This window comes from Trichosurus vulpecula, chromosome 5, assembly GCF_011100635.1.
Source record: "Trichosurus vulpecula isolate mTriVul1 chromosome 5, mTriVul1.pri, whole genome shotgun sequence".
NCBI classification, from domain to species: Eukaryota; Metazoa; Chordata; class Mammalia; order Diprotodontia; family Phalangeridae; genus Trichosurus; species Trichosurus vulpecula.
Genome location: NC_050577.1, coordinates 212,933,805 through 212,955,002, shown reverse-complemented (window position 1 = coordinate 212,955,002; position 21,198 = coordinate 212,933,805). Strand labels below are relative to the sequence as shown.

The 21,198-nt window shown below is 38.9% G+C and overlaps 1 pseudogene; it reads right to left on the bottom strand.

The window, feature by feature from the left end:
- Nucleotides 1-18,981: 18,981 nt before the first annotated feature.
- On the bottom strand, nucleotides 18,982-20,361 carry LOC118851193 (annotated as a pseudogene).
- Nucleotides 20,362-21,198: the final 837 nt, after the last annotated feature.

The window sequence follows — 21,198 nt, the reverse complement described above, 5'->3', positions numbered from 1 at the left end:
CCTGTATTTGTGGGCATAGAACCCAGGAAAACCTCTTGGCTCCCATGAGCCAGTGTGAGCTGTCTTTGTTAGCTAAACAAAGATGCAGAGGGAGAAAAATATCTCTAAAAGGGAATACTATAGGATTGAGGTGGAAAGGGAGGGTTAAATGGGAGTTGCAGAATCAGCCTATAGACAATAATTGCTTTTAAGCAAGTATTTCATTTTGAAAATTTCTACTTAAGCTCCTTAGCTCTTTCAGGCTTCCATACCTATGTCTCCTGAGTTCTTTTTATCCCTTTCCTCCCCTTTTCCCTGCCTCTTTTTTAGTTGTAATAATTCAGAGAGTAGGGGAAACACTGAGTGAGTTGAGTGACCAAGTCTTAGCTTGGTTTGCCACGTCTCAGTTTGATGGAACTCCCTTCTGCCTCTGGAGCCAAGGGCTCCAATTATGGTTTTTGGAGCCAGTTTTGTTCCTGAAAGGACTCATTTGAACAATAAAGTAAACCAAGAAATTTGGGTGTGTTATGTGTATCTGTTTGCCCTGTTGCTGTAATGTGCATTCTCCTCCAAACTGCCATGTGGTCAGAATGGGCAGAGGCCCATTTTTAAATGTCATGGGAAAGAAGCCTTGACTTTGGAGGGGGTCATGCATTGAGTGGTAGGTAGTGTTTCCTCGGATCCGAGAGCACAAGAGGTGAGCTGGTTCTGATTTTTCTTCCAGCTGAACACATATTAGGGACCAGAAAGTGGCAGATCTTGGGCAAGACAAGCAATTAGAGTTAATTACATTGGGTTTTGTACCTAGCATAGCCCTTGGTACTTGTAAAGTAGTCTGCCAAGGCTCTGCCAACTCAGGGTGTCAGGATGGGTAAGGAAGTCAGTGATTTTGGAACTCTCAGGAGAGGCCAAGGAAGGCTGTTCAAGTCAGAGCCTGGGCAGGTCTTCGTGCAGAGGGTTTACAAGATCGGGACCTAACTGCCCATTTACCGGCTTTGACTCCCCTATGATTTACTAAGTCTGTTTCCTTGCAATCCTGTGTCCTCTGAGGGGTCTCCAGCACACCCCAAAACTTAGCTTAAAAACTACCTATTGTTAGCCAGGTGCTCCAGTAGTATTTGGCTAATTAAGGCAGCAAGAAGAGCTCACCCTCTGACCCTTGGTTGTCCACCCTCCCCCACCCATGACCTTTCCCAGTAATAAGCTCTAACTGATGCACAGTAAAGCCTTGTGCCTTTACCCACCACCACTATCCAACACTGTCCAAAGCCCCTTCCAGCCTGGCATTTGGGAGTTGGGGACTTCGCTGAGACTTTTTTAAGTGTTCTTAAGAAGGATTAGAATAGAGCTGTGTGTTCTGGGAGCACCATTTTTGTTCCTGCTGACATTGACTGATGCTTTTCTGTGTATGGAGTCTGGTGTATCACTCCTATTTGCCACTTTCCATCTCCACTGGATGATGGAAGCCCCACGAAGAAAGAGGGATGAGAAAAGGGGGTACCTCAGAGCTCCAATAAACTGCCAAATTGCCAAAAATCCAAATCACCAAATGCTTTTCTAATTGCGAGGAGGATCTTCCTGCTCCAGCCCTTTCTCCAGAACACTTCTCTGTCAGTTTCCACTTGAGCTGTCTAACTTGGGAGAAATAAGGAAATAAAACATTGCTTACTCATGGCCACATCCCCCAACACTACATAATCCATCCGCCTAAGAAATAAAAGGAATTTTGGTTTGGTTTTCAAAGGTTATGTGCTTCACTGATTATTTTTCCTATATTAAGTACTTGGGTGGGGGGTAGAGAAGGAAAAAAAGCTCAGCTAACATGATGTTGGGAGCTTAAATATATGTGTATATGTATACATATATATGTATATGTATTTATATACATATGTGTTTAAAAAATACATTGGGAGATACTGATTTAGGTCTGTCAAATCTTTATTACCTCAGATATATTTAAAAACAACACTGGAGGCTATTTTACCATGTTCACTCCCTAAAGACTCTCAAAGTACCTTATAGGATTACCCTTGAGGGCCTTGTCTACTTTTTTAAAGTCAAAAGTTTTTGTGTTCTAGTTTCCATAGTAGGAGAGAGAATATATAAATATGCAAATACATGTATATATATATATGTATATATATAAAATTTTCTTTAGATCAGAACTGATAGTTTTGAGGTAACCATATGTATTTTGTTTAAAAGGATTAAAAAGAACTATCATGTGGCCTAGCTGAAGGGCTCATGCCAACCAGCTGTTTGATCTGACAGGTAACTTAGTATAGCTTTGATGGGTTCTAAAGGCCAATAAACTACTTCCTTTCTCCAAACAGCCACCTTTGTATTTAAGAAAAAAGAAACAAAAAGTTGGGTTCTAGAGATGGTTTTTTTATATAAATTATATTCATATGACTGGTTAAGTAAACTTAAGCATTTATGTGCATACTTTTTTCTGTAAAATTATTTTCTATTTAGTTTCAGTGGTGCAACTGGCAACAGGTAAATGTGGCTTAAGTTATTCAAGAAAATTCCCTCCCTCCCTCCCCTCCCCCCAAAAATGGTGCTTTAGTTTTGAAATGGGCAGTATAGGGTGGGGAAGAGTGAGGCTTCCATTTTAGATTCCTCTCTAGATAAGTCATTAAGGATAAGGAGGGGGCAGGGTTTAGTCTGCTAATGGAAAGAAAAAACATTCAGGAAGAAGCACTGTGCCAGACAAAAGATAGACTTCTACCCCCATGTAGTCAATTGGGTTGTCAGCTCCTCTCACATTAGAAGTTAGGGGCCTCTCCCATCAGAAGTTAGGGGTCTCTTGCTGGCTTTTGTTTTCCTCAAAGCAGTTGGCAGATTGACATTCACATCTCTTCTAGTCTGCTAGGGTGATCTATTTTAGAGTTCACAACTTCTCTAGTCTTTTCACTTCTTGTACACCTGGGTGTTTAACATTAGTACATAGCCCATAGAGAGGGTTTTTAACATGAGGATCTGAATGTTTTTCCACAGAAAGGTTTTCTGCTCAATGAGGAGGGAAATGTCTACCCCAAAAGGGAAAAATAAAAGCTGGTTCTAGTTATGGTTAGCAGTCTTGGGGAACAGTCTGGATAGGACTCTCTTCCCTGTTCTCTTTGCCCCTCTACCTGACCTAAGAATGGGAGATTCATCTCAGAACCCCTGTGGGGAGTGGGGGGGGGGGGCTGGTGTTCTCCTTTTAACTTCAAACTTTTTCAGTTTCTTTCCGCATATTCCCCCCACCCCACCCCGTGCCTTAGAAGGGAAAGTTTGTACAGTAGAATTTCAAACCACTAAAACCTAGAAAAGGCCTTGGGGAGTGGAGCTTACATGTACCATGAGACCCAGATGAGTCTTATTTCCTCTTCTTCCACCTTATTCAGCAGCCATTATGCCATTCAGCAGCACTTTTTCTGAATATCGTTAGTCCCACTCCCATCGCCTACTTCTTATCATGGGCCATCCCACTATAGCAAGAGATGTTACCTGTGAACTTCATCCTTTGATCATTCCAAACTTCTTTTCCCTTTCGACAGACCAAATCCCTTTACTTTTAGCTCACTACCATCCCTGTCTTAATTTTGCCATTTCTCAGCCACACCACACAATTTCCCCTTCCTAGGCCAAGTTCCTGAAAAGGAAGATGTAGGAAGATGAGCTTAGGTCATCCTCCCATGACTAAATTGGCCTCGTTAAATATTTTCCATATGTATACATATATATGTATATATAAGTATATATATATATATATATATACATATATGTATACACACACATACACACACACACACACACACACACACATATATATATATGCCATAGGGGGTGTGTGTGTGTGTATGTGTATGTGTGTGTGAGTGTGGGCCAATGATACAAACAGGAGTTCTGACTTTCTTTTTCCCCCCCAGGAACTTATAACATTGGTATTTTTTTTACAAGAAGCAAAATAGGAAAAAAAAGGAGACTAAGTGTTTGTGGTATGCATGACATAAAAAGTAAATGGTGGTTTCAAAGCAACATGTACCCAGTTGTGTGTGGCCATTTCCTGCAGTTCTGCTTAACAGTGCACTCACTCTGCATTCTGATATTATTTAAGCTCAATATATAATGTTTTGCATTTATTAATATGGTTTTGAGGCAAGGGGAATGGAATGAACTCCAGCACTTCTGGAAACATTGAAATTTGTCAGTTTGGGGGGTGGAGCCAAGATGGCAGCTGGAAAGCAGGGACTTGCGTGAGCTCCCCCCCACGTCCCTCCAAAAACCTGTAAAAACGGCTCTAAACAAATTCTAGAACTGCAGAACCCACAAAATAGCAGAGGGAAGCAGGGCTCCAGCCCAGGACAGCTTGGATGGTCGCTGGACAAGGTCTATCGCACACAGAGCTGGGAGCGGAGTGGAGCAGAGCCCAGCGCCAGCTGCGCCTGGACCAACCAGACCAGGAGCTGGGCGGAGCAGGCTCTAGCACCCTGAATCATCAAGCTGTGGCAGTTACCAAACTTCTCAAACCACAAACACCAAAGACAACAGAGAAGGTTAGTGGGAAAAGCTGCTGGGGACAGATTCAAGGAGTTCACAGTTCAGCCACCACCCCAGGGGCAGCTACAGAACTACAGCTGCAGTTGCTTCTGATCCCAGGCCCACGTGGTGGGAGGAATTAAGTGGCAGATCAGAGCAGGAGTGCAGAGCATCCTTAAGATCTGAGTCCAGTCCGGGTTGGTGGTTATTGGGGGAGGAGGAGTGCTGGTGTGGCAGAGCTGGCTGTAGAGAAATACCTCTGAAAACAACAGTACATCCTCTCAACCTTGGAACAAAGTACTCTTTACAAGCAGTCATACCCCCACGAAAAACTCAAGGGTCAAGTAGTTGATTGGGAACATGAACAGACAGCAAAAATGGACTGATTCAGACCCAGCGTTTGGAATCTTTCTTTGGTGACAAAGAAGACCAAAATATACAGCCAGAAGAAGTCAACGAAGTCAAAGAGCCTACATCAAAAGCCTCCAAGAAAAACATGAACTGTTCTTAGGCCGTGGAAGAGCTCAAAAAGGATTTGGAAAAGCAAGTTAGAGAAGTAGAGGAAAAATGGGGAAGAGAAATGAGAGTGATGCAAAAATACCATGAAAAGCATGTCAATGACTTGCTAAAGGACACCAAAAAAATACTGAAGAAAACAACACCTTAAAAAATAGACTAACTCAAATGGCAAAAGAGCTCCACAAAGCCAATGAGGAGAATTGAAATTCTGCCTTGAAAGGCAGAATTAGCCAAATGGAAAAGGAGATCCAAAAGACCACTGAAGAAAATGCTACCTTAAAAATTAGATTGGAGCAAGTGGAAGCTAGTGACTTCATGAGAAATCAAGATATTATAAAACAGAACCAAAGGAATGAAAAAGTGGAAGATAATGTGAAGTATCTCATTGGAAAAACCACTGACCTGGAAAATAGATCCAGGAGAGATAATTTAAAAATTATTGGACTACCTGAAAGCCATGATCCAAAAAAGAGCCTAGATATCATCTTTCAAGAAATTACCAAGGAGAACTACCCTGATATTCTAGAGCCAGAGGGTAAAATAGAAATTGAAAGAATCCACAGATCACCTCCTCAAAAAGATCCCAAAAAGAAAATTCCTAGGAATATTGTCACCAAATTCCAGAGCTCCCAGATCAAGGAGAAAATACTGCAAGCAGCCAGAAGGAAACAATTTGAGTATTGTGGAAACATGATCAGAATAACACAAGATCTAGCAGCTTCTACATTAAGGGATCGAAGGGCTTGGAATTCAATATTGCGGAGGTCAATGGAGCTAGGATTAAAACCAAGAATCACCTACCCAGCAAAACTGAGTATCATGCTCCAAGGCAAAATATGTATTTTCAACAAAATAGAGGACTTTCAAGCTTTCTCAGTGAAAAGAGCAGAGCTGAATAGAAAATTTGACTTTCAAACACAAGAATCAAGAGAAGCATGAAAAGGTAAACAAGAAAGAGAAATCACAAGGGACTTACTAAAGTTGAACTGTTTTTTAACATTCCTACATGGAAAGATGATGTGCATGAGTCATGAGACCTCAGTATTAGGGTAGCTGAAGGGAGTATACATATATGTGCATGTATATATATATATATATATATACACTTCTCTAACTAGCTTTTCCAAATCCTTTTTGAGCTCTTCCATGGCCTGAGACCAGTTCATGTTTTTTCTTGGAGGCTTTTGATGTAGGCTCTATGAATTTGTTGACTTCTTCTGTCTGTATGTTTTGGTCTTCTTTGTCACCAAAGAAAGATTCCAGAGTCTGAGTCTGAATCTGATTCCGTTTTCTCTGCCTGTTCATGTTCCCAATCAACTACTTGACCCTTGAGTTTTTCGTGGGGTACGACTGTTTGTGGAGTACAGAGTACTTTGTTCTAAGCCTGAAGGGATGCACTGTTGTTTTCAGAGCTATTTCTCTACAGCCAGGTCTGCCACACCAGCGCTCCTCCCCCAAAAACCACCAACTCTGACCGTGACTCAGAACTAAGCAGGCTCTGCACTCCCGCTGTGATCTGCCACTTAATTCCTCCCACAAGGTGGGCCTCTGGCCGGAAGCAACTGCAGCTGTCGCTCAGTAAACAGCCTCAGAGCTGCACCACCTCTGCCACCCTCCTGGGGTGGTGGCCAACTGCGAACTCCTTTTACTCCATCCCTGCAGTCTTTCCCACTAACCTTCTCTGTTTTCTTTGGTCTTTGTGGGTTGAGAAGTCTGGTAACTGCCACAGCTCACTGATTCAGGGTGCTATGGCTTGTTCCGCCTGGCTCCCAGATTGGTTCCTCCAGGCACAGCCCACACAGGGCTCTGCTCTGCTCCGTTCCCAGCACAGTGTGATAGACGTTACCCAGTGACCATCCAGACTGTCCTGGGCTGGAGCCCTACTTCCCCCTGCTATTTCGTGGGTTCTGCAGTTCTAGAATTTATTTAGAACCATTTTCATAAGTGTTTAGAGGGTCCTGGGGGACAGCTTTAGGCAAGTCTCTGCTTTCCAGCCACCATCTTGCCTCCACCCTCCTACAGTATCCAGTGTTTTTCTTTCTAAATGTGGTTTTCTTTTCAGTCAAAGTTTGAGCAAATCCAATCCATTTTGTAAATTCCAGGAGAGTAATCTTAACCATACCGCAAAATGGAGAAAGCTTCACAATCTGTAAGCAGTGCAATGCATTGAATCCAGTGAAACAAGATTCTTGAGAAATCCCCATCCTTTCCACTCTAAGTTTGTCTTTAGAGGAAAACATTTTATTCAACCCATTTAGAGACAGCCAATGACAGATGCACAACAATAAAAGAGAGACATCAGCAATATCAACATAGCTTCATACTTTTTGGTATAAAAGTTGCGAAAGTAATTTTCTTAGTTCTCACTTTAATGGCAAAGCACCATTGAATTCAATGTCTTTTATCTTGTCCTGCTTTGAGTAGGTTTTTCCTTTGAAAGAATGTCTTATTTCTTTAACCTGAAACATGGGGATTCCAGAAAAAAATCCATGGTCACAGAATATTCCAAGACTCTGAAGACATAACTTCATTCCAGTAGATCCAATAGAAAGATTTTTCAGAACTTCCCAATCATGTTTGGAACCCCTGCATAATGACATCCCATGCAAGTCACATAATGCTTCAAGTTGCCTTAGTCTCAGTATCAATCAATGCTTTTCAGTATATTGATTCCCCATAAAGCTAGGCTAAAGCTTAACACATAGCTAGAGTTTACTTAAATGTAATTCCATGGATATTTAGGAAGGCTTGTAATGTTTAAAGTCAATTCTTTCAAATCCTAAAGTTAGACTATTCCTGTCACTGTATCAATACACTAAGTTTCCCATATAAGATTTCTCATCCAGTTGTGGCATTCTTTTTCAGGCAGGGTTTTACCAAAGGAGATCCTTGTGCCAACGTAAAGATAATGTATACAAAAACAAAAACTGCACAATCTCTAACTACTGTAATGCATCAAATGAAAAAAAAACAAGTACTGAGGTCATACTAGCCTTACTGTTCACTGGCTTTCTTTCTAAGAAAAGCATTCCCTTCAACACAAGAAGATATAAGTATCAAATATCAAGTAGGAAGAGAAACAGGAATGAAACAACATAGGTTTTGCCTCATACCATTTTTCTGCCTAACACTAGTTTAAAATCTCAATTTCTGGCTTCTCTCTTTTATGGTAATGCACTATTGAATTTGACATCTTTTACATTATTCTGCTTGGAATATGATTTTCTTTGACAGAAAGTGTTCTTCCTTCAACCTGAACCATGGAGATTCCAGAAATAGTCCAAGACTGTAAAGATATTGCTTTATTCCAGTAGATACAATAGGAATATCCTTGGAAGCTTTCTGATAGTGTTTGGAATCACTGCCTAATGACATCCAGTGCAAAACACATACAGCTGCAAGTTGCCTTAGTCTCAATATAAATCAAGTCTTTTCAGTATATTGCTTGACTCTGAAGCTAGGCTAAAGCTGAACACACCGATAGAGATAATTTAAATGCAATTGCATGAATATTTAGAAATGCTTGTAATTTTTGAGGTCAATTCTTTGACATCTTAAAGGCAGACTATTCTTGTCATGGTATCAATTCAGTAAATTTCCCCCATCATATTTCTCATCTAGTCATGGTATTCTCTTTCAGTCAAGACTTTACCAGAGGAAGTCCTTTGTTCCAATGCAAAGAAAAATCTTAACCGCTCCTACAAATGCAGGAAACTGCACAATCTCATGCTATCGTAACATATTTAATGCAATGAAATAAAGCAAGTCCTGAGGTCACATAATACTTACCATTCAATGTTTTTCCTTGAGGAAAAAGCATTCTACTTAATGCAACAAGGTATAGTCATCAAGTGTCAAGCAAAAATAGAAAATGGGACTGAAATAACATAAATTATGCCCCATGCCAGTCTTCTTCTCAAGATTAGTTTAAACCTCAATTTCTGGTTTCTCACTTTTATGTCAATGCATCATTTAATTCAATGTCTTTTACTTGATTCTTCTTCAAATATGCTTTTCATTGAAATAATGTCTTCTCTTAATTGAACCTTGGAAATTGCAGAAAAAATCCCATGGTCACAGAATATTCCAGGATGTAGAGATATTGCTTCATTCCTATGGATCAAATAGGTATCTTCTTGGAATCTCTCTGATAGTGTTTAGATGGCTATTGACATCCATGCAAGACACATAGGGCCGCAAGTTGCCTTAGTCTCAATGTCAGTTGATGCTTTTCACTATACTACTTTCCCCTAAAGCGAGGCTAAAGCTTAACACCCAGATCATGTTTATTTAAATGCAATTACACAAATATTTAGAAATGCTTATAATTTTGAGGTCAATTCTTTGAATTTCTAAAAGCTGACTACTCCTGCCATTGTATCAATACTGCAAGTTTCCTATATAATATTTGTTGTCCTATCTTGATATTCTTTCAGTCAAAATTTTACCTAAGTAAACCCTTTGTATTGATGAAAGGAAAGAAAAGGCTTAAGTGCATCTCCAGATGCAAGATACTGCATGATCTCTAGCTATCGCAGTGCATTGAATGCAGGGAAATAAAACCAGTCCTGAGGTCATACCATCCTTACTATTCAATGTTTTTCCTTTAGGAAAAGGAATCCACTCAACACAAAAAGAAAATTGCATCAAATGATAAGCAAAGAGAGAAACAGGACTGGAACAATGTATGTTATGCTTCATACCATCCTTTTCAGCACTAGTTTAAAATTCTACTTCTCCATTCTCAAATGAGTGGCAATGCACCACTGAATTCAATATTTTTTACTTGATTTGGCTTTGACTATGTTTATATATATGTATGCATGTATGTATATGTATATATGTATGTATATATGTATGTGTACATGTATATGTATATAAATATATATGCACACATACCAATACACACACACGCATACGTACACACATACATATATATATATGTATATATATATATACACACACACATCCCTATATATTCCTATTTGTGTCTAATGATAGCCGTCTCTAGAGTGGGAGACGAACAAGGAAAATTTAAAAAAAAAGAAATTTACATAACTTAAAAGAAATAGCAAGTTGTACATAATCTATCTGCAGTTTCATGGGCAGCCATCTCTTTTTTAATGTTTCCGTATTATGGAAATGCTTGTTTTATTCTATAAATTAAAAATAAAATAAAATTTTAAAAAATAAAGTCAACTACCTTCCTATATGGGAAGGTGATACATGAAACCCCTAAGAACGTTATCCTTATTAGGCAGTTAGAAGTAGTCTATATAGATAGAGGGTTTGGGTTTGAGTGAATTACATTGGAATGAGAATGAATTTGGAGTGAGAAAGAGGGATGCACTAGGAGAAGGGAGAAGGGAGAGGTAAAATGGGGAAATTTTTTCTCATATAAAAGAGGCACACAAGGAAGAGTTTTTATTGTGGAGGGGAAAATGGAGGTGGCTGGCAAGCATTGCTTGAACCTCACTCTTATCTGAATTGCTACAAATATACATACTCACTTGGGTAATGGCAAAAGAAATTATAAATCTGGACTTGATTCGGACTCATAATGAAGAGCTAATTGTCAAAATAAACATGATGGGACCTTTAGTAGGATGTACTCACACTGAATCTATGGTAAAGTAAGAAACAGAAGCAGTTATGCTGACATACAGCTTAGGTTTAAGAAAGAGAATTTCAAAGAATTTTTTTTAAAAAAAGGCTAGCTTGAGTTAATATGGCAGAGAAGAAGTTAGCTTAAAAGACAGGAAACTTTTAAGAATGAAATTTTGATGACAAACACAAATCATTCCATTGGGAGAAAAACGATTATAAGATCATAGATTTAGACTATAAAGTTCAACATCCTTATTTCATAGATGGGGTAAATGAGACCCACACTTGCCCAAGGTCACATAAGTAGTATGTGACAGAGGCTGGATTTGAACACACATTGTCTGACTCTTTCTACTGTGCCAAGCTCAGAAAATGACCGCCAACTTTGAATTTTTTAAAAGATATGTGACCCCTCTGTAATCCTCATTCAATCATTTATTTTTACTCTATCCCCACATCCACTAGCTTGTTCCCTACCACATACAAACCTACACATGTGTCCCTCATCCTTAAAAGCCCTCACTTGAAAACCATTTCATCACCACTGTCATCCTGTATTCCTTCTGGCCTTTTGTGGCTAAACTACTGAAAAAGGAGATCTACAACAGGTGCCTCCACTTTATCATCTCTCACTGTCTTCTTCACAAATAAATTAAGATCTAAATAAATGGAAAAGCATCAGTTGCTCATGGGTAGGCCAAGCTAATGTAATAAAAATGACAATTTTACCAAAATTAATTTACTTATTCAATGCCATACCAATCAAAATACCAAAAATTATTTTCCAGAGATGCATAAAATAACAACAAAATTTAACTGGAAGAACAAAAGGTCCAGAATATCAAGGGAATTAATGAAAAGAAGTGGTAGGGAAGGTGGCCTAGCCATACCAGACCTTAAAATGTATTATAAAGCAGCAGTCATCAAAATACTTGGCATTGGCTAAGAAATAAAGTGGTGAATCAGTGGAATATGTTAGGTACACAAGATGCAGTAGTCAATGACTATAGCAATCTACTCTTTGATAAACTCAGAGTCTAGCTTCCGGCTTAAGAATTCACTATTTCACAAAAACTGCTGGGAAAACTGGAAAGCAGTATGGCAGAAACTGGGCATATACCAATATCTTCCACCATATACCAAAATAAAGTCAAAATTGGGTTCATGATTTAGGAATAAAGGCTGATACTATAAGCAATTTGGTAGAGCAAGGAATAATTTGCCTATCAGATCTATGGAAAAGGGAAGAATTTATGACCAAAGAAGAGACAGAGAGCGTTACAAAATGCAAAATGGATCATTTTGATTATGTTAAGTTGAGAAGTTTTTGTAGAAACAAAGCCAATGCAAAAAAAGATTAGGAGGGAAGCAGAAAATTGGGAAAGAATCTTTACAACCAGTGTCTCTGATAAAGGCCTCATATCTAAAATATAGAGGCAACTGAGTCAAATTTATAACAATACAAATTATTCCCCAATTAATAAATGGTCAAAGGATATGAACAAGCAGTTTTCAGAGAAAGAAATTAAAGATATTTATAGTCATATAAAAATTCACTAAATCACTATTGATTAGAGAAATGGAAATCAAAACAACTCTTAGGTACCACATCTTTCCTGTCAGATTGGCTAACATGTCAAAATAGAAAAATGATAAGTGCTGGAGAAGATGTGGGAAAATTGGAACATTGTTATGTTGTTGGTGGAGTTGTGAACTGATCCAGCCATTCTGGAGAGCAATTTGGAACTATGCCCAAAGGGACATAAACATATGCATACCCTTTGACCCAGAAATACCACTTCTAGGGTTGTATCCCAAAGAGATCACACAAGTGGGAAATGGACCATTATGTACAAAGATACTCATAGCAGCTCTTTTCGTGCTGGCAAAGAATTGGAAATCAAGGGAATGCCCATCAATTGGGGGATGGCTAAACAAATTGTGGTATATAAATATAAGGGAATACTACTGTGCCATAAGAAATGAGGAGCAGACAGACTTCATTATAACCTGGACTTATATGAACTGATGCTGAGTGAGGGGAGCAATACCAGGAGAACATTATACACAATTACAGACACACGTATCTGTAAAGATTAACTTTCATAGACTTGGTTCTTCTCATCAATGAAAGGTTCAAAGACAGTTCCAAAAAAGTCATGATGGTAAAAGCTGTGCACATCCATAGAATGAATTACGGAGTCTGAATGCAGGTTGAGTCAAACTATTTGCTCTCTTTCTTTTTCTTTTTCCTTCTTTTTTCTTTTTGTTTCTTCTTTCTCATGATTCATTCCTTGGTTATAATTCTTCTTTACAACTTGGCTATTATGTAAATAAATTTAATGTGAAGGTATATGTAGAATCTATGTCAGATTATATGCTGTCTTGGGGGGAATAAGGGAGGAGAGGGAGGAAGAGAAAATTTGGAACTCAAAAACTTGTGGAACTGAGTGTGGTAAAATAAAAATAAAAAACAAATTTAAAAAATAAAAAGAACTATTATAGTGGTCATTTGTGCTTAGATACAGTTTACATTAGATTATGTACAAGATTCCTTTCAATGCTAAGAGTTTATGATTATATAATTCTAAAGATTAGTTTTAAATAGCTTCAACTAAATTGAATTAATAGCTGTCTTATGTAAAGCTTAGATTTCATACTTCCTAGAATGGTTTTTAAAAAAATCTCTACACAAGGTATACAGTTAGGATTTTTTTTTTGTTTGATGATTTTTAAAAAAAAAATATTCTATTTTTAAAAGATATAAGAAATGCCCTCTCCCCCTTTTTTACACAAAATCATGAAAAATTCACTTTGTGATTTATGAGATCACCTTAGATGGGTCACTATCAGGACCATCTGAAGCTCTTTAACCATATTCTTCCTCTAACAGGATATACTGCACAAGGACTTAGAAATTTAGGTTTTTCAAAATAATTATAGTAATACAGACATTTGAATTAATCTCACAAACAGATAGCTTTTTCATCAAAGCCAGTTCATCCTTCCTTCTTTTTTCCCCCATATTTCAATTTATTTACTTTAGTTTCTGAACATTCACATTCACAAATGTTCCAAATTTCTCCCTGTCTCTCACCGCCCCCACCCCATGAAGTGTGCATTCTTATTACCCCTTCCCCCAATCTGCCCTCCCTTCTTTCACCCCTTTCACTTATCTCTTTCCCCTTCTATTTTCCTGGAGGGTAAGCTAGATATCTATACCCCATTGCTTCTGTATCTCATTTCCCAGTTGCATGAAAAAACAATTTTTAACATTTGTTTTTTAAAACTTTGTGAGTTCCAAATTCTCTTCCTTCCTTCTTCCCCACCCACCCTCACTGTGAAGGCAAACAATTTGATGTAGATTTTACATGTGAAGTCATGCAAAACACTTCCATAATAGTCATGTTGTAAAAGACTATTTCCCTCCATCCCATTTCACCGCCCCATTTTTCTATTCTTTCCTTTGACCCTTTCCCTCCTCAAAAGTGTTTACTTTTGATTACCTCCTCCCTCAATCTGCCCTCCCCTTCTATTTCCCCCTTTCTCTTATTTCCTTTCCTCCTACTTTCCTGTAGGGTAAGATAGATTTCATACCAAATTGAGCATGTATGTTATTCCCTCCCTAAGCCACATCCAATGAGAGTAAGGTTCACTCATTCCCTCTCAACTTCCCCCTCTTCCCTTCCACTGTAAAAGCCTTTCCTTGGGGGTGGAGCCAAGATGTCAGCAGGAAAGCAGGGACTTGCTTAAGCTCCCCACCAAATCCCTCCAAATACCTATAAAAATGGCTCTGCACAAATTCTAGAGCTGCAGAACTGATGAAATAGCAGAGGGAAACAGATCTCCAGCCCAGGAGAGCCTGGATGGTGGCTGGGAAGGGTCTATCGCACAATGCTGAGAGTGGAGAGAAGCCCAGCATGGGCAGCACCAGGACAGACCAGACCCAGAATCAGCCAGCTGGAACAGGCCTTGGGGCCATGAAACAGTGAGCTGTGGCAGTTACCAGACTTTTCAGCGCACAAACTCCAGAAAGCCGATTAGGGCGAAACTGTGGGTTGAGTTCAGAGCAGTACCACTGCCAGCTCTGGGGATGGAGAAGGTCATGTAGTGGTGGCGGTAGCAGGAAGCTCCTGAGGCGGCATCCAGAGCGCCAGCTTCAGTGGCTTCCTGAGAAGCTAGCTTACAAGGTGTGAGGAATCTAGCAGCAGATCAGAGTGGGAATGTAAGGAGTGCTTTGTGGGCACAAAAGCAGATTCTCTTGCTGTGCCCTGCTTGGATCTGGATTGTGATCCTGGTTGGTGGTTCTTCGGGGAGGAAGAGCACTGCTGTGACAGAGTCTGAGGTGATGGTGCAGTAGAAGTAGCTCTGAAAACAGCAGTGCTTGGACCCTAAAGCATGGGACAAAGTACTCTCTACTCTACAAGCAGTCATATCGAGTAAAGTAGTTGGTGGGGAACCTGAACAGGCAGTGAAAATGAACTCAGACTCAAACTCAGACTCAATCTCAAACTCTAGATTCCATTTTTGGTGACAAAGAAGATCTAAACATACAGCCAGAAGAAGTCAACAAAGTCAAAGAGGCTACATCAAAAGCCTCCAAGAAAGCTATGAATTGAGCTCAGGCCATGGAAGAGCTCAAAAAGGATTTGGAAAAGCAATTAGAGAAGTAGAGGAAAAATGGGGAAGAGAAATGAGAGTGATGCAAGAAAACCATGAAAAACAAGTCAACTACTTGCTAAAGGAGAACCCAAAAATACTGAAGAAAATGACACCTTAAAGAATAGACTAACCTAACTGTCAAAACAGCTCCAAAAAGCCAATGAGGAGAAGAATGCCTTGAAAGGCAGAATTAGCTAAATGGAAAAGGAGGTCCAAAAGACCGCTGAAGAAAATACTACCTTAAAAATTAGATTGGAGCAGGTGGAAGCTAGTGACTTTATGACAAACCAAGATATTATAAAATAGAACCAAAGCAATGAAAAAATGGAAAGCAATGTGAAATATATCATTGGAAATACCACTGACCTGGAGAATAGATCCAGGAGAGATAATTCAAAAAGTATTGGACTACCTGAAAGTCATGATCAAAATAAAAGCCTACACATCATCTTTCAAGAAATTATCAAGGAAAACTTCCCTGATATTCTAGAACCAGAGCGTAAAATAGAAATTGAAAGAATCCACTGATCGCCTCTTGAAAAAGATCCCAAAAAGAAAACTCCTAGGAATATTTTCGACAAATTCCAGAGTTTCCAGGTCAAGGAGAAAATACTGCTAGCAGCCAGAAGGAAACAATTTGTGTATTGTGGAAACACAATCAGAATAACACAAGATCTAGCAGTGTCTACATTAAGGGATCAAAGGGCTTGGAATACGATATTCCAGAGGTCAGTGGAGCTAGGATTAAAACCAAGAATCACCTACCCAGCAAAAATGAGTATAATGCTCCAAGGAAAAATATAGACTTTCAATAAAATAGAGGACTTTTAAGCTTTCTCAATGAAAAGACCAGAGCTGAATAGAAAATTTGACTTTCAAATACAAGAATCAAGAGAATAATGAAAAGGTAAACAAGAAAGAGAATTCATACCAGACTTATTAAAGTTGAACTGTTATGTTTACATTCATACATGGCAAGAATGATGTGTGTAATTCAGAAGACCTTTCTCAGTGTTAGGGGAGTTGAAGGGAATATAGACAGAAGGCACAGGATGAGATGAATGAATATGAAGGCATGATATCTAAAAAAATGAAATAAATTTAAGGGGTCAGAGAGGAATATATTGAGAGAGGGAGAAAGGGAGAGATAGGATGGAGTAAATTATCTCACATAAAAGTGGCAAGAAAAAACATTTCTATTGGAAGGGAAGAGAGGGCAGGCGAGGCGGAACAAGCGAATCTTACCCTCATCGGATTCAACTTGAGGAGGGAATAATATACACATGCAATTGGGTATCTTACTTCACAGGAAAGTAAGGGGAAGGGGATAAAAAGGGGGGATGATAGAAGGGAGGGCAGTTAGGGGGAGGAGGTAATAAAAAGCAAACACATTTGAAAAAGGAGAGGGTCAAGGGAGAAAGTTGAATAAAGGGGGACAGGATAGGATGGAAGGAAATATAGTTAGCCTTTCACAACATGAGCATTGTGAAAGTGTTTTGCATAATGATACATGTGTGATCTATGTGGAATTGCTTGCGTTCCTAGGGAGAGTGGGTGGGAAGGGAAGAGGAGAGAGAATTTGGAACTCAAAGTTTTAAAAAGGAGATGCTTAAAAAAATTAAAAACAATTTTGTTTTTTGTGGAGCTGGGAAACAAGATATATAGGGAATGGGGCATAGAAATCTATCCTGCCCTACAAGAAAGTAAGGGGAAAGGGGACAGGGAGGGGGAATGGGGTGAAAGAGGGGAGGGCTGACAGGGGAATGAGGCAATCAGAATATATGCCATCTTGGAATGGGGAGGAGGGTAGAAATTTGGGGGAGGGGAGAAAATTTGTAACTCAAATCTTGTGGACATTAATGTTGAAAACTAAAATATTAAATAAAATATATACAGAAAAAAAGAAGAAGAAAGCCTTTTGTCCCCTCTTTTACATGAGATAATTTACCCCATTCTACCTCTCCCTTTCTCCTTCTCCTGATCCATTCCTCTCACCCCTTAATTTTATTTTTTAGATATCTCTTCACATTCTCACCCTGTGTCTATACACACACAGATACATATATAGATGTATGTTTGTATGTGTAGGTATGCATGTATGCATGTATGTATGTATATATTCCTTACAACTGCTCTAATAATGCGAATGGTCTCTTGAGTTAGAAATATCATCTTTCCATGTAGGAATGTAAACACTTCAACTTTAATAAGTCCCTTATGATTTCTCTTTCTTGTTTACCTTTTCATGCTCCTCTTGATTCTTGTGTTTGAAAGTCAAATTTTCTATTCAGCTCTGGTCTTTTCATCAAGAATGCCAGAAAGTCCTCTATCTCATTGAGTATCCATATACCCCCTGAAGGATTATTTTCAGTTTTGTTGGGTAGATGATTCTTGGTTTTAATCCTAGCTCCTTTGCCTTCCAGAATATCATATTCCAAGCCCTCCAATCTAACATAGAAGCTGCTAAATCTGGTGTTATCCTGAATGTGGCTCCATGATACTTGAATTGTTTCTTTCTGGCTGCTTGCAATATTTTCTCCTTGACCTGGGAACTCTGGAATTTGGCTATAATATTCCTGGGAGTTTTCCTTTGGTGATCTCTTTCAGGAGGTATTAGTGGATTCTTTCAATTTCTATTTTATCCTCTGGTTCTAGAATATCAGGGCAGTTCTCCTTGATAATTTCTTGAAATGCTTAGGTATTTTTTTATCATGGCTTTCAGCTAGTCCAATAATTTTAAAATTATCCCTCCTAGATCTATTTTTCAGGTCAGTTGTTTTTCCAATGAGCTTTTCCACATTAATTTCTACTTTTTTATTCTTTAGTTTTTGTTTTATTGTTTCCCGTAATGTTTCCATTTGCTCCATTCTAATTTTAAGGAAATATTTTCCTTTCATTTATTTGTTTGTTTGTTTGTTTTTAGTTCTCGGCATTCACCTTTATAAGATTTTGAGTTCTAAAATTTCCCACCTCTCTCCACTCCCCCTTCCCCAAGACAGCATGTAATCTAATATAGGCTATACATGTATGATCACATTGAACATATTTCCACATTAGCCATGTTGTGAAAGAAGAATAAATAACAAAAGGGGAAAATCATGAGAAAGAAAAAGCAAAAACAGCAACAACAACAACAACAAAAGAGAAAATAGTATGCCTCGATCTGCATTCAGACTCCATTGTTCTTTCTCTGGATGTGAATAGTATTTTCCATTATGAGTCTTTTGGAATTATCTAAGATCATTGCATTACTCGAAAGAGCCAAGTCTAATAAAGTTGCTCATTGCACAATGTTGCCATTACTGTATACAGTATTCTCCTCTTCACTTCCCTCAGCATCAGTTCATGCAAGTCAGTTCAGGTTTGTCTGATCTGCCTGCTCACCATTTCTGGTGAAACAAGAAATTTTTTCTTCTTTTTTTCTGCTTTAAACTGTTTTAATGGTCTCAAAATTCTGTGACAGATTTTTGGTCACTTTTTTCCATTTAAAAATTACTGATTTTAAAAACTAATAACTTAAAACTTCCATGAAACAAATGGTCCACAAAAGATTCCTTTCTTCCTGAAGCTTTTACAATAATTTTAGTCATTAATCAGTCTCTTACTATTAAACGTAAATAGCCAATTGAGATAAGCAGTTATGAGACTGTTCTTCTAAGTTCTTAAGACTGGAGTGACAGGTGTTGTACAGAATATTCATTTAGCCTTCTGGGCCTTCGGGGCAGATTTTGTGACCTTGCCAGCTCCAGCAGACTTTTTGTCAACTGCCTTTTGACACCAATTGCAACAGTCTGCCTCATATCAGGAACAGCAACATGACCCAGAGGAGGATAATCAGAGAAGCTCTCCATAGACATGGGCTTACCTGGAACCATGTCAACAATGGCAGCATCACTAGATTTCAGGAATTTAGGGCCATTTTCCAGTTTTTTTTACCACAATGACAATCAATATTCTCCTTCAGTTCAGCAAACTTGCAAACAGTGTGATCAGTGTGACAATCCAAAACAGGTGCATAGCCAGCACTTATTTGGCCTTGATGGTTCAGGATAATAACCTGTTCAGTGAAAACAGCTGCTTCTATAGGTGGGTCACTCTTGCTATCACCAGCCACACTGCCGTGGTGGACATCTCTGATGGACACATGCTTGACATTGAAACCAATGTTATCCCCTGGCAGAGGCTCGCTCTAAGCTTCATGGTGCATTTCAACAGACTTTACTTCAGTTATAACATTGACTGGAGCAAAGGTGACCACCATGCCTGGCTTTATAACACCAGTTTCTGCTTTGCTAACAGGTACAGTAGCAATACCACCAATCTTGTAGACATCTTGGAGGGGTAGATGAAGGGGTTTGTCAGTTGGACAAGTTGGTGGCAGGATACAATCCAAATCTTCAAGCAGTGTAGTTCCATTAACATTGCCATCCTTACAAGTGACTTGCTATGCCTTGAGCCGAGGCGTATTAGAGCCTGACTCCAGTATGTTGTCAAAATTACAACCTGAAACTGGCACAGAAGCTACTATGTCAGGGTTGTAGACAATTTTCTTAATATAGGTACTGACTTCCTTGACAATTTCCTCATATTTCTTCTGGCTGTAGGGGTGGTCAGTGGAATCCATTTTGTTTACACCAAAAATCAGTTTTTTAACACCTAGTGTGTAGACCAGAAAGGCATACTCATGAGTCTGCCCATCCTTTGAGATACCAGCTTCAAGTTCACCAACACCAGCAGCAACAATCAGGGTAGCACAGTCAGCTTGAGATGTGCCTGTAATCATGTTCTTGATAAAGTTTCTGTGTCCTGGAGCATCAATAATGGTCACATATTACTTGCTGGTCTTAAATTTGCATAGGGAGATATCAATAGTGATACCATGCTCATGTTCAGTCTTCAGTTTATCCAAGACCCAGGCATATTTGAAGGAGCTTCCTTCTTGAACTTCTCAATGGTTCTCTTATCAATTCCACCACATTTGTAGATGAGGTGGCCAGTAGTGGTGGACTTGCCAGAGTCTATGTGTCTGGTGATGACAATGTTAATTTGAGTCTTTTCATTGCCAATTTTTGTGGAGGTTTAGCAATGGTTTTCACAACACCTGTATTCTGGGGGCAAACCCATTGTGAAAAAGTAAGGAAATATTTTCTCTAGTGAACTTTTGGAGCTCTTTTCCCAGTTGGCCTAGTCTATTTTTTAAGGTTTTGCTGTCTTCATTACTTTTTGCACTCGCTGTTACCACACTGTTGACTTGTTTTTCATGATTTTCTTGTATTAGTCTCATTTCTCTTTCCCAATTTTCTCTACCTCTCTTACTTGATTTTCTTTTTTTTATAATTAAGATTTTTATTTTTAGTTTACAACACTCAGTTCCACATAATTTTGCGTTCCAGATTTTCTCCCCTCCCTCCCCAAGACAATATGGAATCCGATATATCTTCTACATATAACATTGCATTGAACTTATTTACACAATAGTCAAGTTGTAAAGAAGAATTATGACAAATGGAATGAATCACGAGAAAGAAGAAACAAAAGCAAAAAAAATGAGAAAAAAAAACAAAGGGAAAAAAGGTGAGCACAAAGTATGCCTCAATCTGCACTCAGACTCCATAGTTCTTTCTCTGGATGTAGATAGCTCTCTCCATCATGAGTCCTTTGGGGTTGTCTTTGCACCTTGCATTGCTGAGAAGAGCAAAGTCTCTCAGGGTTAGTCATCACAGAATCCATATATCTGTGGTTGCGTATAATGTTCTCCTGGTTCTGCTCCATTCACTCAGCGTTATCTAGTGTAGGTTTATCCAGGTTATTATGAAGTCTGTATCTTCCCTATTTCTTATAGCACAATGGTATTCCATTACCTTCATATACCACAACTTGTTCAGCCATCAACCAATTGATGGGCTT